Source organism: Tamandua tetradactyla, chromosome 26, assembly GCF_023851605.1.
Source record: "Tamandua tetradactyla isolate mTamTet1 chromosome 26, mTamTet1.pri, whole genome shotgun sequence".
Classification (NCBI taxonomy): domain Eukaryota; kingdom Metazoa; phylum Chordata; class Mammalia; order Pilosa; family Myrmecophagidae; genus Tamandua; species Tamandua tetradactyla.
This window is the reverse complement of record NC_135352.1, coordinates 44556721-44566338: the sequence shown is the minus strand read 5'-3', so window position 1 is coordinate 44566338 and position 9618 is coordinate 44556721. Positions and strand designations below refer to the sequence as shown.

General features: G+C 46.4%; 1 long non-coding RNA gene across 1 annotated transcript; it reads right to left on the bottom strand.

Annotated features, from left to right (window-relative positions):
• Positions 1-1528: 1528 nt before the first annotated feature.
• Positions 1529-5967, bottom strand: LOC143669981 (uncharacterized). The gene is made up of 3 exons (XR_013169177.1): positions 5687-5967; positions 3702-3842; positions 1529-1704 (listed from the first exon to the last, which is right to left on the bottom strand). It is a non-coding gene; the product is annotated as an uncharacterized LOC143669981 (long non-coding RNA).
• Positions 5968-9618: the final 3651 nt, after the last annotated feature.

The following is a 9618-nucleotide window of genomic DNA, read 5'->3' as shown; positions in this document are numbered from 1 at the left end:
ATAGTGTCATATTTAAGTAAGAAATAGTTTACCACTAATAAAATATCTTTCTAGGGATAAATGAAACAGCATTTAATGTTAAAAAAAAGTTTATCCTGAAATGGGAAGCTAGAAATTTATTAAAGACTATTCTTTAATCTCACTTTTAGATATCATATTAGAATTAAGAACAGGATTATTGTAACCCTGTGAAATGAGACACACAGACACACAAGACAGACAAGACGACTGCAGCCCCGAAGAGCTTCAGCTGTTTTATTTTATATCCTTTCTCACAGCTCTTTTGCTGACCAAGCCTGCTTTTCAGTATATTACTCCCTACATACAAGAGATAGGTAAAAAGACCTTGGGGCTTAAGAAAAAACAAACATTCTCTCCCTCTCAGACTGTCCTCCAAGTAAACAGATAACAGTCTCCACAGTTTACTGCCAAGGCCACTCTGAAGCCAGTCTCTCCCAATAAATTCCGCAGATTTTCTATTAACCCTTGGCTCCTACACAGGATAACTCTCTTGTTATCAAGAGAGTTCAAAGTGGCATCCAGAGATTATCTGATATTTAATCTCTACTTCTTGAAAGCATATGTATGAATTTTCTAATTCTAACTTAATTTCAAATTATGGCAGCTCATTTGCTAGTAAATAGTCTCCAAGTTATTATTTTATAAACTAGAATCAGAATAAGTATGTCCAGCTGACAAGTGTGAATATGCAACACTTTATGATACCTATTAATTATCTACTATGTTAAAATTGATTAAAAGTTTCAAGTAAAGATATAATGATATAGCTTTCGCAATGCAACTGTGTGATTATGAAAACCTTGTATCTGATGCTTTTATCTACCTTATGGACAGATGAGTAAAACATTTGGATTAGAAATAAATAAATAATACGGGGAACAAATGTTAAAATAAATTTAGTAGACTGAAATGCTAGTGATCAGTGAAAGGGAGGGGTAAGGGGTATGGCATGTATGAACTTTTTTTCTATTTTCTTTTTATTTCTTTTTCTGAATTGACGCAAATGTTCTAAGAAATGATCATGATGATGAATATACAACTGTGATAAAAAAAAGAATGCTCATATTGTATTTTGATTGGTTTTATTAATAGAAATTTTTTTTTAAAGTTTCAAGTAATGAGAAATTTTAATTATCTCACCAGGGATGGAGCAGAAGAGTTAACCAAATCATTACAACCTTAATGTTTAAGGCATATAGCCATAAATTGATGATCTTCCTCTTACAAAAAAACTTATCTTTTCAGGAGCAAATGGATTATCTCATCATCTGAACAACAATACTTAGATCTTTTGAAATTTTGCCTTGTTAAAGAAACAATAAAATTGATGTAAAGAGCACTGGACATAAATATTTGATTACTCATGATAATCATCAATTTAAACAATTAATCTGATTAAATCATCCATTCAATCACTCTGATTAAATTCATGATTTTTATTTTACTTTAGTGGCAGTTTTAAAACATAAAGGACTAAATCTCACAATCAAATAAAATTAGTACTGATCTATCCACACTTTATTATCACTTCAAATAACTTAAAAATAGCTGCGTCAATGCAGGGAAGGAAACGGAACAAACTTTGCAATTCATGGAGTAAGAATCATTTAAACTCAATCCTGAACGAGCTTCCAGAGACAAATAATGCAGTAATCCACCAGTTACTTGCATATGTCTTCTATTCTATATGCGGAGAGAAGAAAAAAAATATGACTTTAGGTACCTGACCAAAACATCAGTAACATTTACTAAGGCCTATGCTGACCACATATGGTATTTGTTTTTATGAAATGATCAGTGGAAACTTTCAATCATGAAAAGCTCATCATGAAAACCTCGCTGCATCTCGATCATTCTAGGCAGACTCTCCTGAGCCCCACCATTGCCTCACACGTACATGCGGCCTCTTTATTTTTATCCTGCTATTAACCTTTCATATAAGGTCAGGCTGTTTTGATGCTTTCTTTATTTAACACAGATTACTGAAGACATGCTTTATGCAGATACACCCTTTGTAAAGGGGTAAAAAAGAAATTTAAGACAGAGTGTCTACATCCAGGAACTTTCAACCTAGCTGGAGAAATAAGGGATTACTCTTGAAATAGGTAAGTAAGAAATCTAAATCATTTATAACTCATGGCCCAAAATAAGTGATAAAGGCAGGAAGTGTTATGTGAGCTGGACTGCTTGGGAAGGTTTCATGAGAAGATGGGCTATAAATTGGCCTTAGAAGACAGGTAAAATGTTCTCACCTGGGAACAAGGAAGAGGATGTCTGTAGAGAGACAGTTAACTGTCCCTCCAGCATCCACTTTTTCCTCCTTCCTATCAATCCCTACATAAAAGAGACTGTCCAATTAAAAGGCTGCATTTTGTGGAGTCCCTTGTGGTTAGGTGTGGCTTTCTGACTAAGTTTGGCCTTTGAGATTTAAGCAAAATTTGTTTCTTAGAATTTCTGGGAGCCTCTTAAAATGGAGAAAATATATCTGGGACAGAACATATTTGCCAGTCTTTATTTTTCCACGTCTATTCTGGAATGTGGCCATAACGGCTGGCGCGCCAGCCGTCAACGTCATCCACGAGAGGAAATCTTAAGAACAGTGGAGCATGCTGCTACAAGGAGCCTGAGTTCCAGGCAACATTATGACAACTAATGACCCTGTGAAGTTCTCATAACCACAAACGACTGCCCTTATCTGGACCTCTTCTGCATGAGAGAAATAATCTCTCCTTGATAAACCATTTTTGATTCTTATCTCTGTTAATTGTAGCAAATGACAATTTCTAACTCACAAAACACATGAATAAGGAAAAGCAGATAAACTAAAACTTAGAGTAGGGAATGAGCATGAGGGCTTTGCTTTGCCCTCATCAATCGGTGGGAGTGGACACGGGATAAAAGGAAGCTGAGTGAGGGGATCCTCGAGACAGTCACCACTAGAACTTCTCGAGGAAGACACGTCAGTTTGGAGATGCAATGGCACATGATAATTTCACCTAGCTCAAAGTGGCATATCTCTACTCAGGCCCATTTTTCTCTCATTTTTTCCTTTTAGTTACCTCTTCTACATTTCAGTTTTCAAGAAAATAAAGGGTAAAAGCAAAGACTGTATGAGTTATATGAGGAAATACACCTGAAAATAGTATGCACACACCAGTTTTGCTACATCTTTGGCTAAAATGACCCTCTACTAGGACACGGAACCCTGGAAACGCCAGGCAGGACTGGGAATCAAGGCAGGCAGGACCCAGCTCTACACAGCCAGCCCCTGTCAAACCAAGGCTTGCCGTGATCGCGTTCCAGTACCTAAGCCCTCCGCCCCCAGCTGCTATTGGGCATCAATCAGGGAGTTCGGATAGCCACTCGCTTCCCTTGCTCCGTTCAAGAACGAGGAAGGAGCTGATGTTTTACCCTACCTGCAGACAGATTTGTCTGCTGTAGTTTCAACAATGCTAGAATAGGACGTGAGATTCCTAGGGCAGAAGAAAAGGACCTCCTTCTTCATGGCACAGCAGGCAGTACGAGCTTCATCATGCTTCTGCTCCCCGATCCCCTGTGTTCTATCAGGGGAGATGCAAAGACCAGGCAAAGGGCGCACACAAAGGGGGTTTGCATCACAGCCAAGATATCCTGAGTTCAGAAAGCCCAAATCTTTTCAAGAGAGCTCCAAGCAAACCTACCTCTTTTCCCTCCAGGAAGACATTATCTTCATCATACGGGAAAAGATAATCTTCATTATACTTCACTACCTACAATCCCACCCTTGACTCTGGTAAGAGACACAATCTCTATCTTCCGAGGTGATTCACTATATAAGCATCCTGGAAAACACAGATGAAACGAAAGTTATCAGTTCCTCGGTCTCAAGGCATGCAGAAACCTGAGAGAGCTGTAGAGTCTTCTTCCAGCAGCCACTTCAGGTCTCAGGTGTGATAAGAGTATCCCCGCTTTGATAAGCCCTGTTGCTGCGGCTGAGCTGCTTTCACTTACTAGGACCCTCACCTCTGTCCGGCTTTATGAAGAGTCCCTTCATCACCCTCAGTTTGATTTCTTTCCGATGGTGCAAAGTTTTTCCTGCTGAGACCCCGTCTTCGTCTCTGTTTTTCTACTTTCTCATTAGTGAAATAGGAAGACTATTAACTACCTGAGGGAGTTGATTGGGGGATAAAATGAGATAATGTATATAAAACTTTTCTCACAGTGATGCAGCCAATAGATCTGCTAGCATTCTTAATAGTTTTATCATTACTCTACCCACATAATATAGAATCACATACCTTCATCATAGCAGTGTTCTTTCCATGCTTTAAAGGAGGCAACTAAACACAAATTTAACTGAATTTCAACTACCGTTTCAACTGAAAATTTAACTGAATCATTTGTACATGACATCAAGTGCTCTTCCAATTTCTTTTTTCCAATATTTAAATTCCCTTTAATCTCTTCTTCAAATAAGTGACAAGATCACCACCCCTTTGTTATTGTTTCTGTTCTTTGAGCATTATCTTCTTTTTCTTTCTCATAATTTTTGGGGGTTCAGCATGCTGCTCAACAAGGAAGACATACATGAAACAAGGGGAAGTATTCCAAGGAGACATTTTATTAGTGAGAGGCAGCATTTTTCATGTATTAGTTGAAGACTTTGGCCATCAACTGATTCTTGAACAGGCACATTTTCAGTGTCCTTTTCTTAAAATAAAAGCCTTTGTTCAATGCAGGCCTACTGAAACGTCAGTACAGCAGTAAATGGGTTCTCACTGCAGAAAAGTTTCTAGATTTCTGAGTGGGTTACATTAGAAACAAAAGTGTAAATCAAAATGACACGGGGCCCCTGTTCTTTCACAGCCCGTGCACTGCTGCTTACTGCTGTGACTCTAAACTCCATTCCTCTTCCATCCTTCCCCAGCCGCCCCACTCATCTAACCCTACTTCTCTTCCATCCTTCCCCAGCCGCCCCACTCATCTAACCCTATTTCTCTTCCATCCTTCCCCAGCCGCCCCACTCATCTAACCCTATTTCTCTTCCATCCTTCCCCAGCCGCCCCATTCATCTAACCCTACTTCTCTTCCATCCTTCCCCAGCCGCCCCATTCATCTAACCCTACTTCTCTTCCATCCTTCCCCAGCCGCCCCACTCATCTAACCCTACTTCTCTTCCATCCTTCCCCAGCCGCCCCACTCATCTAACCCTACTTCTCTTCCATCCTTCCCCAGCCGCCCCACTCATCTAACCCTACTTCTCTTCCATCCTTCCCCAGCCGCCCCACTCATCTAACCCTATTTCTCTTCCATCCTTCCCCAGCCGCCCCACTCATCTAACCCTACTTCTCTTCCATCCTTCCCCAGCCGCCCCACTCATCTAACCCTACTTCTCTTCCATCCTTCCCCAGCCGCCCCACTCATCTAACCCTACTTCTCTTCCATCCTTCCCCAGCCGCCCCACTCATCTAACCCTACTTCTCTTCCATCCTTCCCCAGCCGCCCCACTCATCTAACCCTACTTCTCTTCCATCCTTCCCCAGCCGCCCCACTCATCTAACCCTACTTCTCTTCCAAGGCACTTCTTCGGTAAAGCTGTCCTTGACTGCACACAGCCTGGGTGAGCTAAACCTCCATGAACCCCTGTTACACTCGGATCCCTAACTCAGCTCACACCCATGCCTACCACAGCTGTGAGCCGTCTTGTCAGTCTCCATCTCTTCCAGATTTCGATTCTTGAGAAAACACCGTCCATGCTGGAATATATGTCCCCAGAAACAAGACCATTGCCCTGCGCAACACAGAGTTTATATTATTAGTTTATAGTACTTGATGAGTGAATGAGGAAAAAGCAAAAAGAAGGGTGGGTAGGGGGACTGATGTAAACCCATCTTATTTGCTGTTACTAGTGAGTGGGTAGGACAGGCGTTTCCGACTCACAGGGGTCAAACCGTGGGCCCACTTTCACCCTTTTACTAATTTGGCCTTTTTGCATGCAAAGACAAACTAAAGAGACTTCGGAAAAAGCCTCCACTGTTTTGGTTAGTTATGAAGCTAAACCAAAATTTCATCTCTAAGGCTGCTTCCCTCCTGGGAGTCAGGGGCAGCAGGCAGTGCCTGGAGATGCTCCGGGCATCACACTGGGCACAAGGGGTGTGCTGCCCCTAAGGAGTAAGGGCCAGCGACGCCCAAACGTCACAGCCCAAAGGATTACTCCCAAGTCCGAAGCCTCAGTGGTCCACGCAGAGAACCCCTGATGCTGATAAACTCAATTCTGTCAGCACTTGAAACATTTTATCATATGGCGAAATATTTTGGTTTTACCATTGCCTGCACACACACAGGTAAGGCGTGCGCGGTTGGGTCTGCACGGGTCTGCCCAGCGGGGAGGGGGTGTGCCCGGGACAAGGCTGCGGGCCGTGGTCCCCTCCCCGCCCTGCACGGACCTGCTGCGTCGAGATAATTATCTCCGTTCTGACCATGGGGAAAGGGGAAGTATGAGATGGCCTTCGGTCTTCAAGCCTGGCACTACTGATCGGGCTATCTAATCTCTGTCAAAGGATCATCCAGGTCTCAGTGCCCAGAGGGGAAAAACGTGCTTTGTGTCCGCGTGGATCGCCTCGGCTACGGAGCCAGGGACGCGCGGAGAAGAGTCGCCGCCCCGCGTGGACTTGGAGAGTGTCCGATGCATCGTTGTTGTCAGGGTTAATCCTTCACTCACTCCTTTGCTTTGCCACAAAGCCGTCCGCCTCCGCTCGCCCTTCACAGTGCCCTCGTAAAATTCACTGAAAGGGACCATGTCAGCCCATTCTGACTGACGTCAGTGGGGCAGGGATTGTTCTCTAGTACAAAGCAGGTCCGGCGTGGGAGACGGAGGGGTCACGCGCACGTGGTGGCACCCAACGTTCCCATTTTGTTTGGGCTGCAGCGATCCGCCCGCTGCGACGGTGCCGCGAAGGTGCACGGGCCTCCCGCCGCAAGCTTGGCTCCCTGCAGCCCAGGAGGGCGCCGAGGCGGGGGCGGGGCCCATAGCCGGGCTCGGGGTGAGGGGGGGGGGGGGGAGCAGGCCTCTGCAGCACCGCCGCGCACCCCCTACTGCGGACCCCCGAGCCCTTCCTTCCGCGCCCCCCCTGCTGCGGACCCCCGAGTCCTTCTGCGCACCCCCGCGCACCCCTGCTGCGGACCCCCGAGCCCTTCTACGCACCCCCGCGCCCCCCCTGCTGCGGACCCCCGAGCCCCTCTGCGCATCCCCGCGCACCCCCGGCTGCGGACCCCCGAGCCCCTCTGGGCACCCCCGGCTGCGGAACTCCGAGCCCTTCTACGCACCCCCGCGCCCCCCCTGCTGCGGACCCCCGAGCCCCTCTGCGCATCCCCGCGCACCCCCGGCTGCGGACCCCCGAGCCCCTCTGGGCACCCCCTGCTGCGGACCCCCGAGCCCCTCTGCGCATCCCCGCGCACCCCCGGCTGCGGAACTCCGAGCCCCTCTGGGCACCCCCCGGCTGCGGAACCCCGCGCCCGCGCCGCTCAGCCCCGCGCCTCTCTGCGCACCCCCGCGCTATCCGGACTCGCTCCAGGACGGTGCGCCCACGGCCGAGCGCGCAGCTGAGCCCCGCCGCCCCCGCGGCACGCCTGCCCGGAGCAGGTGCGCTTTCCACGCCGAGACAGAAGTCCGCAGCCAGAGCCGCGCCTTGCGGGCGGGGGAAGACGGCGGGCGGGACCCTTGCAGGGTTTTACGCGAGACCCCGCAAGCAGCGCCGAGGACCGTGGGGGGCTGACTGACTGCGGCGGCTGGGGACCCTCTGGCAACCCTCTGACCGGCGCCTCCCTGCGCGTCCTTCGCCCTGGCCGGTGCGCGAGTTGCCCTTGGGGATCTAGCAAAGAGAAGAAAGAATCCGGCTTTCTGGCCACAATTTCCTGAAATTCCTGGGAGAGGCAGTGTTCGCCCACGGGGTTTCCCCGCCCGCCCCGCAGACCTTGGTGCGCCCCTTGGCCCCGCGACCCCGTGGCCACTCCAGCCCCAAGGCCGCCGAGCAGTCGCTTCGGGCGCGAGCAGCGTGTCTGGTTTGCGCTGTCTCGGACGTCCAGCCTCGCAGACCCCAGGCGGGGGTTCTGCCGAGACAAAAGCCTCTCCTTCCTCCCCACCTGTGCGGCCCAGTCGACGCCCCTCAGTCAACGAGCGGAGAAGGAGCGGCTGCACCCGCAGTCCTGCAGGCAGGCGCGTGCTCAGTTTCTGCCTCCGCAGGTGCATAACCTGATCCTCTTCCACATTATCCTTTTTATCTGAATTGCAGGGATATTTTTAGACATTCCTCTATTTTACTATACATAATCCACAAGTGTGGCGTGGGGAAAAGTTCAGAAATCATGTTCCCTCAAAGAGGAAAATGGTCGCGTATGCGGTAGCCCCACCCTCACAGGAGGAGAAGGCGGACTTAAACAAGAACACGGGACTGATTAATGGCATACATGACATGCTGTAGACAGTTTTCAAAACTCAGGCAGAATAGCAAATCGGATGGTATATTAGATCTCTTTTCAGTACCTGCATGTGAAAAGATTTTCATTGTAATTAACCCAATAAATGCTCATTTCTTTTAACTTTAACTCAACATTTCTACATCCAAGCTCTTCCAAATATTTCATGCTTTGGTTTTTTTGTCAGATAAGTCTATCCAATATAAAGGGGATGAAATATTAGATTTTATATGATTTTATTAGGATTTCTAATAGAAGTAAAATAATTCCTTTGTAAGCAACCATAAGAAAAGCACAGAAAAAAAACTACCAAAGAGTTGGGGAAGAAAAAAAAACACTGAAGAAAAGCAAAACAATGTAGAGAAAAAAATAGGTCCAATTTATAGAATGTACATATGTTAAATCCCTCTTGACTCGACTGGAATCCTCCCTGATCTGGGTGGTTCGAGTTAAAATGACTTCTGAAGAGTCTGACTCTAATGATTTCCCATAAAATTGCTAATGAACCTGATTCTTTTGCAGAAGATTGAAGCCATGTGGATTTCCAGACTTTTCTAAAGTGGAAATACCTAAGGTGTACCAAAAAAAAAAATGCATTTAAAATTAGTCTTCACTATTTTTCAGCACCATCCTCCTCACACATCTTTTTATTTGTTTTAACCGCAGTACAATTCTTCAATCTGATTACCTTAGCTAATGAGATCAGACCATAACACGCTACAAAATAATTCCTCATCTTATTTGAGCGTGATAGTTTGCCTACCTTCAGTAATACCTGGACGTTACCTTTGTCTCTTGGCTGAAGGAGAAGAAAAGGCTGATAGGTAGAGTGTCAAAGTTTGTATTCATCGAGAGGTCACATGTCAAAGAATGCATTCATCTAGAACAGAGTTGGCCAGTTACAGCCCACTGTCAAGTCCAACCAACTACCTGGACCCCTGCTTGTTTGTTTTTGTTGTTATGGCCTGCAAGCCAGGAGCTGTTTTACGTTCTTAAATGGTAGGATTTTAAATGGTTTTATAGGTACCAACATTGTAGTCTCAATTTTCCCTCTTGGCTTGCAAAGCCTAAATATTTCCAACCTGGACCTTGAGAAAGTTTGTCAACCCCTAATCCAGAATATTCTGACCAGTTGTATTCCTG